The following is a 14,840-nucleotide window of genomic DNA, read 5'->3' on the forward strand; positions in this document are numbered from 1 at the left end:
AAAAAAGCATGGCAATCCACAAAGAATCTGCAGTAAATCCAATACGCGCAGATTTTGACCTGCGGATTCGGCCAAGAGATGCAGATTCTGTGCAGAAAATTATGCAGGCAAATCTGCAATGTGTGCACATAGCCTCACGTGTTCTGATAACCCCGCCCCCACTAGATTTGCAGTCTTCCCTATCACCTTGCCCACAAAAGTGATTGGCAGTTTTCTGTGAACACTATGTATAGGCAGAAAGTTGCCAGTGTTGTGGGCAGGGTTATACAGAGAACGCTATCAATCATCCAGAATCCCGGAGTGTCTATCAGCCATATCCTCCTTCTCCTCTCCCTTCCTAAAACTCAATGGAGACAAAACTGAACTCATCATCTTTCCTCCATCTCACGTACCCTCCCTATCCGATCTATCCATTATGGTAAACGGAATCACGCTCTCTCCCGCACCTGAAATCCGCTGCCTCAGAGTAACTCTCGACTCTGCCCCGTCCTTCAAACCACACATCCAAACTCTTGGCACCTCCTGTCGCCTCCAACTCAAAAATATTTCCAGAATCCATCCCTTCCTCAGTCCTCAATCTACTAAAACTCTTGTACATACCCTCATCATCTCCCGCCTTGACTACTGCAACACTCTCCTCTGTGGCCTCCCTGCTAACTCTCTTGCACCACTCCAGTCTGTCCTCAATTCTGCTGCCTGACTAATCCACCTCTCTCCTCGCTACTCCCCTGTCTCTCCCCTCTGCAAATCCCTCCACTGGCTCTCAATTCCTCAACAAATCCAGTTCAAACTACTAACACTGACCTACAAAGCCATCCACAACCTGTCCCCTCCCTATATCTCTGAACTAATCTCCCAATATCTTTCCTCACATAATCTTTGATCCTCCCAAGACCTCCTACTCTCCACCACACTTATTCGTTCCTCACACAACCGCCTCCAAGATTTCTCCCGAATATCCCCCATCCTCTGGAACTCCATGCCTCCACATGTCCGATTATCCACCACCCTCGGATCCTTCAAACGGATCCTGAAAACCCATCTCTTCAGGAAAGCTTACAGCCTGCAATAACCATTCTGCCGCCTCACCACCACCAGAGCTGCCGCCTCATCACCACCAGAGCTGCTGCAACCCCGACCTTCTGTCTCTTCCTTACTATCCCGTAGAATGTAAGTCCGCAAGGACAGGGTCCTCTCCCCTCTGTAACAGTCCGTCATTGTAAATCTGTTTACTGTTAACGATATCTATAACTTTGCATGTAACACAGTTTTCAAAAAAATTATTTTGGTACGAGATCAAAAATCCAGCGGCTCACAGTTATCTCAAATACCTATTAAAAAGTTAAAGCTTTATTACAGAAATACAAAATTGATAACACTAAAATTAGTATTGTATCATACCCAAAGAAATGAACACCCTGGGGAGGTGCCTATCCCCACAATGGCCTGTGTGACCCTTCCTGTCAGTGGAGGTTGGAGCCCTAGGACCTGCACAATTGGCCCCCCACTCCACGACGGCTCTCACTGCTAACCCTATAGTGGCAGGGATGTGATAAGAGTTGAAAACACTAGGTGAGAAAGAATAAGATGGTTCAGATAAGGTCTTCTTGGCTAATCTTCAAAAAATACTGCTATGCTAGAATAGACTGTCAAAATTTGATAAATTCTTCTTTCTTTGTCCCTATACTAGAAAAATCTTCTTTTTCTTGATGTCTATATTGGTAAAGATCTAATGTATCTAATATCCTATTCAGGAACTAAGATGTTGTTCAATAAAGTCCTCCAGCAGTAAAAAAATTGTGGGGACAAACATAGCCTCTATTAGGAGACCAGATATTCATAGAATCATAGAATTGTAGAGTTGGAAGGGACCTCCTGGGCCATCTGGTCCAACCCCCTGCTCAAAGCAGGATTCGCTAAATCATCCCAGTCAGATGTCTGTCCAGCCTCTGTTTGAAGACTTCCAGTGAAGGAGAACTCACCACTTCTCGTGGCAGCCTGTTCCACTCATTGATCACTCTAACTGTCAAAAAGTTTTTTCTAATATCTAATCTGTGTCTCCTCCCCTTCAGTTTCATCCCATTGCTTCTAGTCTTTCCTTGTGCAAATGAGAATAAAGTTGATCCTTCTACAATGTGACAGCCCTTTAGATATTTGTAGACAGCTATTAAGTCTCCTCTCAGTCTTCTCTTTTGCAAACTAAAAGCCAATCCAATTCTCTCACCAAGCATGTGGCACACAGGTCACTGATACATACATCAATACACAGCAAACCCCTACACACGTGTAAAGATTCACCTACGCCGTGTTGTATATAACATTCAAAAAATTGAGAGCAGATGTCCACAGCAATCTATAGCATTTAAATATCATACAATTCACAGCAGACAGGGGCTAGGTAACCCAACCATAAAAGATGAAAAATAGAAGGGGATGTTCATAACTCCAAATTGGTATAGTTAGCCTGTGTTCATCTAGTTCACACCACACAAAAGATATTAGTTTAAAAACAGATCAATGGTGATGCCACAGATGGACTCTAGATAAAAAGGTCCCATTTGTGTGTAATCATGCAATTCATGGCGCAAAACAATTCAATAGCCCATTCATTAGCTCCAAAAGTTTATCTGTAATCGTACAATTCAGACTCCAAACAAACTCAACGCGTTTCCCTCTTCCGAGGTTCATCAGGAGTGATAAGATAAAATGGAGTACTAAGCTTAGGTGTGTGATACTGAGAGATGTGTGGCGCCCCTGAGGCTCAGTCGCCACAGAGGTACTGCACCTTCTCCTAAGGTGTAGTGCCCGACCAACTAGGTAAGTTGGGAACTCCTTTCCACACTCCAACACCTGCACCCACACACAGGATAGTTCAGCAGGACCCCGTTGCGGCTCCATGCTTAGAGGATAGCAGAGTACCTTTCATGGGTCCTTGCTTCGTAACACGAGATGTGCTGGGAGGTGGGTGGAGTTAGATATATAAAATGTTGGGAAGGTTTAGAATTACAGGTCAGTCTGACAGAAGGTTAGGGAGGAAGGAAGCCACTCGGGAGGAGTGGGGAATCCCTGGAAGAAGGGATGGAGGAAGGAGTGCTGCAGCTGCCTCAGTGATCTGAGCCAGCTGGCACGGGAAAGGAACAGAAGGAGAAAGACGTAGAACTGCAACCTGAGCTTCCATAAGAGAGAGAAGGAACAGCGCGGAACGAAGGAGTAGGAGAACAGAGAGGAGTTGTGGGTTGGAAGATGAACCCTGCCTATAGGTTCATAGCGCAAGGCCGGTGCCTGGTCCCCGAGGTTGTATGGACACTTATGGTTCTGCAGAAGACATCGGTGGAGTAGTTGGCTGTAAATGCATTACTCCCATCCAAGACTCGGGGCCCAACAGCAACTGAATAGAGAGCCAGGACTCCGGAGAAGGGAGTCCCCGAGAGAGGCTACAGCTGTCTGCCATACGAGTAGAGTTGTTAGGAACATCTGACAGGAGGAACTTCAGAGTACCACGGTACTGGACCTCTTCACACTTTAAGGCGCAATAGAGGAGTCATTCAGGAAATGTACATGTTGGCGAAGTGTTGGAGACGAGAATCCTGACTTGCCCGGGAGGTTGATTGAGTCTCTACCCCGGAGGACACGGCACGGAGGCAGGCACCAGTGTGTACCATGGACTGTGAGTAAAGCTTTGGAACTACAAGCCCTGGTGTCTTCCATTCGTTTGTGCGCCACCACCGTCAGCACTGCTACATCTAGGTACCAACATTCCTCACACCACCTGCGCCTATACACTGCCCTGGGGTTACAGCTTCACCTGTGGGGAGCTACACCATCTATGCTGCAACACACCATCAGCCCCAGAGGATCTGCACTCAGCGTTGGCTTAACATCATGCTTGCCAAACACCACAGGTGGTGTCATGAACTATTCCACTTTATTAACTACAATCCACCATAGATTTGGGCGCCCAGGGCCACGGACCGGGTCACCGCTGCTGTGACACCACATCCCCCTGATACCGGCCCGGTACCGAGGACCCCACAGCCCTGGGAGGGCGACCCAGATGCACTTCGATAGCCTAGGACAATCCCCTATATGGTATGATGCATGGAGCTTGTGATCACTGACCGCCATTTTATAAGGTGCCGAGGGTGAATCAGCTGGTATACCATGCGTGTCAGCCGATTGATTAGCGTGCACATCAGATGATTACCTGCTGTATTTTACTTCCGGTTTCGGAAGATTGAAGACAACACAATGTGTACATCTTCAACCGGAAGTATACAGTCCAGCTTACCGCGCATTGGTCCTGCCGATGGGCGGTGTATATACCCTAAAGGCATCACTGCGCATGAGCCAACCTGTCATCGCCATGCCGCTTTGATGTGATCAAAATTTAGTGTTTATAAAAATAAAATATAATGAGTCTCTTACCCACGATTGCTACACAATTTTTATTTATTTATATTTTTTTATTTTTGCACACATCCACGCTAGTAACTATCACATTATGGAGGCGCAACATACAGTGGGGCAAAAAAGTATTTAGTCAGTCAGCAATAGTGCAAGTTCCACCACTTAAAAAGATGAGAGGCGTCTGTAATTTACATCATAGGTAGACCTCAACTATGGGAGACAAACTGAGAAAAAAAAATCCAGAAAATCACATTGTCTGTTTTTTTTTCATTTTATTTGCATATTATGGTGGAAAATAAGTATTTGGTCAGAAACAAGCAATCAAGATTTCTGGCTCTCACAGACCTGTAACTTCTTCTTTAAGAGTCTCCTCTTTCCTCCACTCATTACCTGTAGTAATGGCACCTGTTTAAACTTGTTATCAGTATAAAAAGACACCTGTGCACACCCTCAAACAGTCTGACTCCAAACTCCACTATGGTGAAGACCAAAGAGCTGTCAAAGGACACCAGAAACAAAAATGTAGCCCTGCACCAGGCTGGGAAGACTGAATCTGCAATAGCCAACCAGCTTGGAGTGAAGAAATCAACTGTGGGAGCAATAATTAGAAAATGGAAGACATACAAGACCACTGATAATCTCCCTCGATCTGGTGCTCCACGCAAAATCCCACCCCGTGGGGTCAGAATTATCACAAGAACGGTGAGCAAAAATCCCAGAACCACGCAGGGGGACCTAGTGAATGAACTGCAGAGAGCTGGGACCAATGTAACAAGGCCTACCATAAGTAACACACTACGCCACCATGGACTCAGATCCTGCAGTGCCAGACGTGTCCCACTGCTTAAGCCTGTACATGTCCGGGCCCATCTGAAGTTTGCTAGAGAGCATTTGGATGATCCAGAGGAGTTTTGGGAGAATGTCCTATGGTCTGATGAAACCAAACTGGAACTGTTTGGTAGAAACACAACTTGTCGTGTTTGGAGGAAAAAGAATACTGAGTTGCATCCATCAAACACCATACCTACTGTAAAGCATGGTGGTGGAAACATGCTTTGGGGCTGTTTCTCTGCAAAGGGGCCAGGACGACTGATCCGGGTACATGAAAGAATGAATGGGGCCATGTATCGTGAGATTTTGAGTGCAAACCTCCTTCCATCAGCAAGGGCATTGATGATGAAACGTGGCTGGGTCTTTCAACATAACAATGATCCAAAGCGCACCGCCAGGGCAACGAAGGAGTGGCTTCGTAAGAAGCATTTCAAGGTCCTGGAGTGGCCTAGCCAGTCTCCAGATCTCAACCCTATAGAAAACCTTTGGAGGGAGTTGAAAGTCCGTGTTGCCAAGCGAAAAGCCAAAAACATCACTGCTCTAGAGGAGATCTGCATGGAGGAATGGGCCAACATACCAACAACAGTGTGTGGCAACCTTGTGAAGACTTACAGAAAACTTTTGACCTCTGTCATTGCCAACAAAGGATATATCACAAAGTATTGAGATGAAATTTTGTTTCTGACCAAATACTTATTTTCCACCATAATATGCAAATAAAATGAAACAAAAACAGACAATGTGATTTTCTGGATTTTTTTTTCTCAGTTTGTCTCCCATAGTTGAGGTCTACCTATGATGTAAATTACAGACGCCTCTCATCTTTTTAAGTGGTGGAACTTGCACTATTGCTGACTGACTAAATACTTTTTTGCCCCACTGTATTTGCTGTTCCTTTCCGGTATTTGGAATGCAACATCTCTTTCATATCCATAGGTGTAACACATTTATCAGCCCTTTCCGTCAGTGGGAGCACAATAGCTCCTCCCAGTCCCCACACGTGACATGTATTCATCTGAGCGCTGTCATGTACTCCAGGAACAAAGAGGAGCTATTGTGCTCCATTGAAACATCTAGAACTAGTCTGAATAGGTGCATACCAAAAGGCAACTTACATATTAAATTAGAAAATGGTAGCACACCAAATATGAAATAAGTGAAATACGAATAGCAAAATGGCTTTAGTAATACATTTCTAGTTCTAGATGTGCCGTCAGTTTGTTCTATTACTTGTATACTGGTTTTCTGACTGAGCACTCCGCCCTTCATCAAGTGGTGATTTTAATCGCATTCAATCACATGTTTGGTTCCTATCGTCCTATATATACAGGCTTTATCATGTTACTAGCCAGAGGTCAGTTCTCACCAGGCAGTCAGTATAGGGACCCATTCAATCTGAGATCACCTTGTCGCTGGTGAATGGGCTCACATCTTTTGGCCAAATTTTGTGCTAAGTATCTCATATGTTTTTCAAGATTACAAAAGCCATTTTGTTATTCATATTTCACTTATTTCATATTTGGTGTGCTACCATTTTCTATTTAATATGTAAGTTGCCTTTTGGTATGCACCTATTCAGACTAGTTCTAGATGTGCCGTCAGTTTGTTCTATTACATTGTCATTGTATGTTCTGGGATTTTCGATGAGATTTTTTACCATGTATTATTCTAAGGTTTAGATTACATGTCCGAACGAATATTGAAAAAATGTGTGCTTGACATCATTGTATTAATTATGAAGACCTGTTATGATTTCTTGTTTTTGTATCTATTTTGCATTTACTATATCAGACTGACGAAGGCCGATTGTAGGCCGAAACGTCTCTTCTAGGACTGCATAACAAATAAAAACTTCATTTATAAAGGATCATTCAGTTGAGTGCCAAGTTACTTTATTATTCACTTCGGTCTGGGTAACCTACTTGTGCGCCTTGTGGTAGTGCCACGCTATAGTTGGCACAAGGTAGAGGCATCGGTGTAACGATTGGTGAGGAATATGATCCTGGCTGCAGCATTCAGGACGGATTGGAGAGGGGAGAGTTTGGTAACACCTAGATATAGGGGTCTCTGCCCCCCCCTCTCGAGGATATAGGGGCCTCTGCCCCTTAGGATAAAGTGTTCCTGCCCCCCTGCCTGATACAGGGGTTCCTTCTACCCCCCCGCTAGATATACAGCCTTTGCCCCCTCAGGATATAACAGGATATAGGGGTCCCAGCTGTCTTTTTTAGGACAAGGGTCTCTTTTGTCCCCCTAGGGTATGGGGTCTCCCCCAGGATATGGGGGGTCCCTGATAAGAGTAACCAGTGGCTTTCCTTCCTTAGACTTGGTACAATTTGTCCTGCACCGTCAGATAGGGCGTCCTGACTTCTGATCTCGGATTGTGGGCTCAGAGCAGTAAACATTGAAGATGAGGCATAGACCGGTGATGCCAGCACTGTGGGTGGAGATGCCCACGGAGGAGAATATGGAGGGCTGGGTACAGCCAGCAAGTGGAGTTTGACAACAGGGTGACTGGTGGTGGATCGTGGTGAGGATGGTGCCAGGATCCAGGCAGTGGGCAGTACAACGTGAAGACCTAGAGAATGTGGATGACCGGGCATGCTGGTACTTGTAGCATTCTGGCGGCTTCAAAGCCGCAGGCTGAATATCACTGACCTAGAGGATGACCCCATAGGGTTAAAGCATTCCCCCGCAGAGACACAGTCTACTTACCTTACCCTGCCAACGTCCACCGTCTTCCGCGTTTCTGACTACAGCCTCCCATTGCCTCTCTGTACCACATGGCACACTGCAGCAGGCTGCTCTGCTCCTCTGCACTGTAATGAGGACGTGGAGCAGAGCAGTGTGTGACATCATGTGAGGGTGGTGCTGTGGCTCGCCAATTGTGCACGGGGGGGCCTGCCCGGGGGGCCCGGCAGGTGCTGGGTTTTCATTTAATATAAAGCTGGAGAAGCCTGAATAAAATGTAGGGGGCCCTAGCACGGACCGGGCTGCTAGCGTGGTCAGGCCCCCCTAATCACCAGGCCCCATAGAATCATAGAATTGTAGAGTTAGAAGGGACCTCCTGGGCCATCTGGTCCAACCCCCTGCTCAAAGCAGGATTCGCTAAATCATCCCAGTCAGATGTCTGTCCAACCTCTGTTTGTAGACTTCCATTGAAGGAGAACTCACCACTTCTCATGGCAGTTTGTTCCACTCATTGATCACTCTAACTGTCAAAAAGTTTTTTCTAATATCTAATCTGTGTCTCCTTCCATTCAGTTTCATCCCATTGCTTCTAGTCTTTCCTTGTGCAAATGAGAATAAAGTTGATCCTTCTACAATGTGACAGCCCTTTAGATATTTGTAGACGGCTATTAAGTCTCCTCTCAGTCTTCTCTTTTGCAAACTAAACATTCCCAAATCCTGCAACCTTTCCTCATAAGACAGGGTTTGCAGACCGGTCACCATTCTGGTCGCTCTTTTCTGAACTTGCTCCAGTTTGTTGATTTCTTTTTTAAAATGTGGTGCCCAAAACTGGACACAATATTCCAGATGAGGTCTGACCAAAGAGGAGTAGAGGGAAATAATGACTTCACGTGATCTAGACTGTATGCTTCTGTTAATACATCCTAGAATTGCATTTGCCTTTTTTGCTGCTGCATCACACTGTTGACTCATATTCAGTCTGTGATCTATTAGTATACCCAAGTCTTTTTCACATGTGCTGTTGCTTAGCCCTATTCCTCCCATTCTGTATATGCTTTTTTCATTTTTATTGCCCAGATGTAGTACTTTGCATTTTTCCCTGTTAAAAACCATTCTGTTAGTTGCTGCCCACTTCTCCAGTTTATTTATATCTTTTTGAATCTTCTCTCTCTCTTCTCTAGTATTAGCTATCCCTCCTAGCTTTGTGTCATCAGCAAATTTAATCAGTTTACCCTCCGTTCCTTCATCTAAATCGTTGATAAAGATGTTGAACAATACAGGGCCCAGGACAGAGCCCTGTGGTACCCCACTTGAGACATTCTTCCAACTGGATGTGCAGCCATTTACGACCACTCTTTGGGTCCGATCACTAAGCCAGTTATGAATCCACCTAACAGTTGCCTTGTCCATTCCATACTTAGTCATTTTTTCAATAAGGATTGTATGAGATACTTTGTCAAATGCTTTGCTGAAGTCAAGATATACTATATCTACAGCATTTCCTTGATCCACCCAATCAGTGATTCCATCATAGAAGGAAAATAAGTTAGTCTGACATGATTTATTAGTTACAAACCCATGCTGACTCTGTTTAATCACTTCATTCTTATCCAGGTACTGACATACATGTTGTTTAATAATTTGTTCAAAGATCTTTCCTGGTATAGAAGTCAGACTCACCGGCCTATAGTTGCCTGGGTCCACCTTCTTCCCCTTTTTGAAGATAGGAACAACATTTGCTCTTCTCCAGTCTTCTGGGACTTCTGTTCTCCAAGAATTTTCAAAGATTATGGAGAGGGGTTCAAAAATTTCTTCTGCTATCTCCTTCAGTACTCTGGGGTGTAATTCATCTGGACCTGGAGACTTGAATTCATTTAGGTTAGCTAAGTGTTTCCTCACTATCTTTCTGTTTATAGATATCCTGGATTCTTCTATTCCCTTAATAGGACAGTGAAGAACAGTTGATGTTACATTTCCTTTCTGAGAGAAAACAGATGAAAAATAGGAATTTAAAAGTTCGGTCTTCTCAACATCCTGTCTTACCATTTCATCATTTTCATCCTGTAAAAATCTTATAGCATCTTTGACTTTTCTTTTACTTTTGACATATCCCCAAAATCCTTTATTATTGCTTTTGACATCTCTTGCAAGCCTCAATTCATTTTCAGCTTTAGATAATCTTATTTGTGCCCTGCAGGTTCTGCAGACAGCATTATATTCTTCTTTAGATATGCCTCCCTCTTTCCATTTTATAAACATTTCTTTCTCCCTTCTTAGCATGTGCTTAAGTTCTGTGTTCATCCATCCTGGTTTCCTTAAATGCTTCCTATTCTTCCCTCTTTTCGGAATTGTTAACAATTGTGCTTTGAGAATTTCATTTTTCAAGATTTCCCATCCTTCCTGGACATTTTTGTCTTTAAGGATATCCAGCCATTGGATCCCTCCAATTCTCTTTCTGAATCCCTTAAAATCTGCCTTTCTGAAATCTAACCTTGACGTCTGAGTCTTCACAGGTCTTCCTCCTCTAGTTATCCAAAATTCTAAAATATCATGGTCGCTACCTCCTAGGGTCCCAGCCACTTTTACCTCCTCAACCATTTCCTCCCTGTTTATAAGGATTAGATCCAAGGTAGCAGTTCCCCTTGTTTTTTCCCTTACCTTTTGGAAGATAAAGTTGTCAGCAAGAGAGGATAAGAAGTTCCTTGACCTGTTAGTTTTGCCTGAGAGAGATTCCCAACAAATGTCTGGATAGTTGAAATCTCCCATGACAACTATATCATATTTTTTGGAGAACTTGGCCATCTGATGCATAAAGAGTTCATCTATATCTTCAGCTTGCACAGGCGGCCTGTAGTAAATGCCTACAATGGTGTCCTTTCCATTGTTCTGTCCTTGTATTCTTACCCAAACAGTTTCCACAGAACTCCCAGTCTCTGAAGCTTCAATCTCTGTGCAGATATACGCGTTTCTAACATACAATGCGACACCTCCTCCTCGTTTATCAAGTCTGTTTCTTGCAAATAAGTTGTATCCTTCTAGTCTTGTATTCCAATCATGTGTATTGTCCCACCAAGTTTCAGTGATTCCAATGACATCATATTTCTTTTCCTGTGTTAGTAGTTCCAATTCTACTTGTTTGTTGCCCATGCTTTGTGCATTAGTATAGAAACATTTTAGTTTGTGATTGGTTTCTCTTTCTCCAATATTTTTATTAATTAGATTCTTTCGTCTTTGTTCTTCCTTTCCACTTCTAATAGCAGAGTTCTCAGTAGCATTTGTCAGGTGTATGGCTTTTTCGGGTCTTTTGCTTCCCTTCCCATGTTGTTCTAGTTTAAAGCTCTCCTTACAAGTGTAGCAAGGCGACTTCCAAATACATGCTTTCCAGTCTTCGTAAGGTGCACCCCATCTCTAGCAAGTAGTCCATCGTATAAGTAGTTCACTCCGTGATCCAGAAATCCAAATCGTTGCTGACGGCACCATCGACGTAGCCAGTTGTTCACCTGCAGAATCTTATTCCACCTCCTTGTTCCATGGCCATCCACTGGGAGGATGGAAGAGAAGACCACCTGCGCTCCCAGTTCTTTCACTTTCTTGCCTAAGTCTTCAAAGTCTCTGCAGATGATTTCCAGGTCGTTTCTTGCGGTGTCATTTGTCCCCACATGTAGTAGCAGGAATGGGTAGTCATCTGTAGGTCTGAAGAGTCCTGATATCCTGTCAGACACATCTTTAATTTTTGCACCTGGAAGACAGCACATTTCTCTTGAAGTTATATCCGGTCTGCAGATAGCGGCCTCTGTTCCTCTCAGCAGGGAATCCCCCATGACCACCACTCTCCGTTTCTTCTTCACAACATTTTTCTTTCTCCATCCAGGAGGACTCTGAAGGCGTACAAGGTTGCTGTTTGTGGGCAAAGTCTTATCCTGATGTATTTCTTCATCGTTTTCCTGCGTGAGAGCCTGGTACTGGTTTCTGAGCAGTATGGGTGCTGACTGCCTCCTGATCCTCCTGCTTCTCTGGGTCACATGTCTCCATTCCTCTGTTTCTTCAGGTGCACTTCGAATTTCTTCTCTTTCTGTAACATGAAGAGATAATTCTGCTCTGTCCAAGAACCCTTCACCTTCCTTAATGATCTTCAACCTAGCTAATCTCTCTTCGAGATTTTGCAACTTTTCCTCCAACAGGGACACAAGCTGCATTTGTGGCATGTGAAGTTTGGCTTTTCCACTGGTAAATCTGTGAACATGTAGCAAGAAATGCAGCTCACCAAATGGCTCCTGGCCTCTTCCATCTTGAGATTTCTTAAAAACGATGAAAGAAGGCACTGGGAATATGCAAATGATCTCCTCAAGACTCTTTCCCTGGCTTTCCGATTTCCTCTTTTCAGCTGCAACGGCCAAAACCCAGTGATCGTTGAGCTCGCGGAGACTCTTCACTTATCCCAGAAGGCACTGGGAATATGCAAATGATCTCCTCAAGACTCTTCCCCTGGTTTTCCGATTTCCTCTTTTCAGCTGCAACGGCCAAAACCCAGTGATCGTTGAGCTCGCGGAGACTCTTCACTTATCCAAGAAGGCACTGGGAATATGCAAATGATCTCCTCAAGACTCTTCCCCTGGATATAGCAGAGTTGTGTGTGTTCGGAGAGGAGCCACGCATGTACAATGTGTACGGAGCAGAGCCACACGTGTACGAGGTGTACGGAGGGGAGCCACACGTGTACGAGGTATATGGAGGGGAGCCGCGCGTGTACGAGGTGTACAGAGCGAAACCACGTGTGTACGGAGTGGAGCCGCTCGTGTACGAGGTGTACAGAGCAGAGCTGCGCGTGTATGAGGTGTACGGAGCAGAGTCGTGTGTGTACTTGGTGTACGGAGCGGAGCCACGTGTGTATGGGGTGTACAGAGTGGAGCAGCGTGTGTATGGGGTATGCGGAGCGGAGCCCTGTGTGTACGGAGTGAAGCCTTATGTGTACCGGATGTACGGAGTGGAGCCAAGTGTGTACGAGGCATACAAAGCGGGCTTTACCCATGGACACAGGAGTACACGGCGGAGCCCCGTGAAGTACTTTAAAACTCGCACATGACGGTCCACCGGATGTGATGTGCTGGAAGCTGACCAGAAATGAAATAATTTCATGAGGAGATTGTGACGGAACCAGGAATGCTTCAGATCCATGACCGTGTCTTTCTCCGACAGCGCAGACAGCCGGATCGCCTTGGAATCGGGGATGCCGACCATGTGAGCGGATCATGATATGTCCTGTACCAGGAGGCTCAGGTGGGCATTAGAATGGGAGCCGAGCTGCTATAGTATCTTTATAGAATCTTTCTTTATTTCTTTCTTTCTCTCTCTGTTTCTTTCTTTCTCTGCTCTTTCTTTCTCTCTGTTTCTTTCTCATTCTCTGTTCTGTCTTTCCCTCTCTCTGTTCTTTCTTTCTCTATAATCTTTCTTTTCTTTCTCTCTGTTCTTTCTTTCCCCTCTTTCTTTTTCTTTCCTTTTCTGTTTCTTCTTTCTTTCCTTCTTTATTTCTTTCTCTCTGTTTTTTTCTCTGTCTCTCTGTTCTTTCTTTCCCCTCTTTCTTTCTCTCTATCTCTCTGTTCTTTCTTTCCCCTTTCTTTCTTTCTTTCTTTCTTTTTCTTTCTTTCTCTCTATGTTCTTTCTTTTCCCTCTATCGCTCTGTTTTCTTTCTTTCTTCCTTTCTTTCTTTCTTTCTTTACCTCTATTCTTTCTTTCTCTCCCCTCTTTCTTTCTCTCTCTGTTCTTGCTTTCTTTCCCCTCTTTCTTTCGCTTTCCCTTTGTTCTTTTTTCTGTCCCCTTTTTCTCTCTCTGTTCTTTCTTTCCCCTTTTTCCCTCTGTTCTTTCTTTCTGTTCATTATTTTTTCTTTCCCCTCTTTCTTTCTTTCTCTCTGTTCTTTTGTTCCCCTTTCTTTCTCTCTCTCTGTTCTTTCTTTCGCTCTCTGTTCTTCCATTCCCTTTCTCTCTGTGTTCTTTTTTTCTATCTGTTCTCTCTGTTCTTTCTTTCCCCTCTTTCTTTCTGTGTCTGTTATTTCTTTCTCTCTCTGTTTCTTTTTTCTGTCCCCTCTTACTCTGTTCTTTCTTTTTCTGTTTTTTCTTTCTTTCCCCTCTTTCTTTCTATCTGTTCTTTCTTTCTTTCCCCTTTCTTTCTCTCTCTAATCTTTCTCTTTTCTTTCTCTCTCTGTTCTTTCTCTCTCTGTTCTTTCTTTCCCCTCTTTCTTTTTTTCTATTTCTTTCCCCTCTTTCTTTCTCTCTGTTCTCTTTCGTTACTTCTTTCTTTCTCTCTCTGTTCTTTCTTTCCCCTCTTTCTTTCTTTCTCTCTCTGTTCTTTCATTTTTTCTTTCCCCTTTTTCTTTCTGTTCTTTCTTTCCCCTTTTTTCTCTCTGTTCTTCCTTTCTCTTTCTCTCTCTGTTCTTTCTTTCCCTTCTTTCTTTCTTTCTTTACCCTCTTTCTTTCTCTCTCTGTTCTTTCTTTTTCTCTCTCTCTGTTTTTTCTGTCCCCTCTTTCTTTCTCTCTGTGTTCTTTCCCTTTTTTTTCTCTATTCTTTCTTTATTTCCCCTCTTTATTTTCCTCTGTTCTTTATTTCTTTCCCCTTTCTATCTCTCTCTCTGTTCTTTCTTTCGCTCTCTGTTCTTTCTTTCTTTCTTTCCCCTCTTTCTTTCTCTCTCTGTCCTTTCTTTTGCTCTCTGTTCTTTCTTTCCCCTCTTTCTTTTTCTTTCCTTTTCTGTTTTTTCTTTCTTTCCTTCTTTATTTCTTTCTCTCTGTTTTTTCTCTGTCTCTCTGTTCTTTCTTTCCCCTCTATCTCTGTTCTTTCTTTCCCCTTTCTTTCTTTCTTTCTTTCTCTCTATGTTCTTTCTTTTCCCTCTATCGCTCTGTTTTCTTTCTTCCTTCCTTTCTTT

General features: G+C 43.9%; 1 protein-coding gene across 3 annotated transcripts in view; it reads right to left on the reverse strand.

Annotated features, from left to right (window-relative positions):
- LOC141091442 (uncharacterized) overlaps positions 1-14,840 on the reverse strand; it is a 185,176-nt gene that overhangs the window by 36,495 nt on the left and 133,841 nt on the right. The gene's annotated exons all lie outside the window — the stretch shown is intronic.

This window comes from Dendrobates tinctorius, unplaced genomic scaffold (assembly GCF_039654945.1).
Source record: "Dendrobates tinctorius isolate UK_male_01 unplaced genomic scaffold, ASM3965494v1 ptg000054l, whole genome shotgun sequence".
In the NCBI taxonomy this organism is placed as follows: Eukaryota; Metazoa; Chordata; class Amphibia; order Anura; family Dendrobatidae; genus Dendrobates; species Dendrobates tinctorius.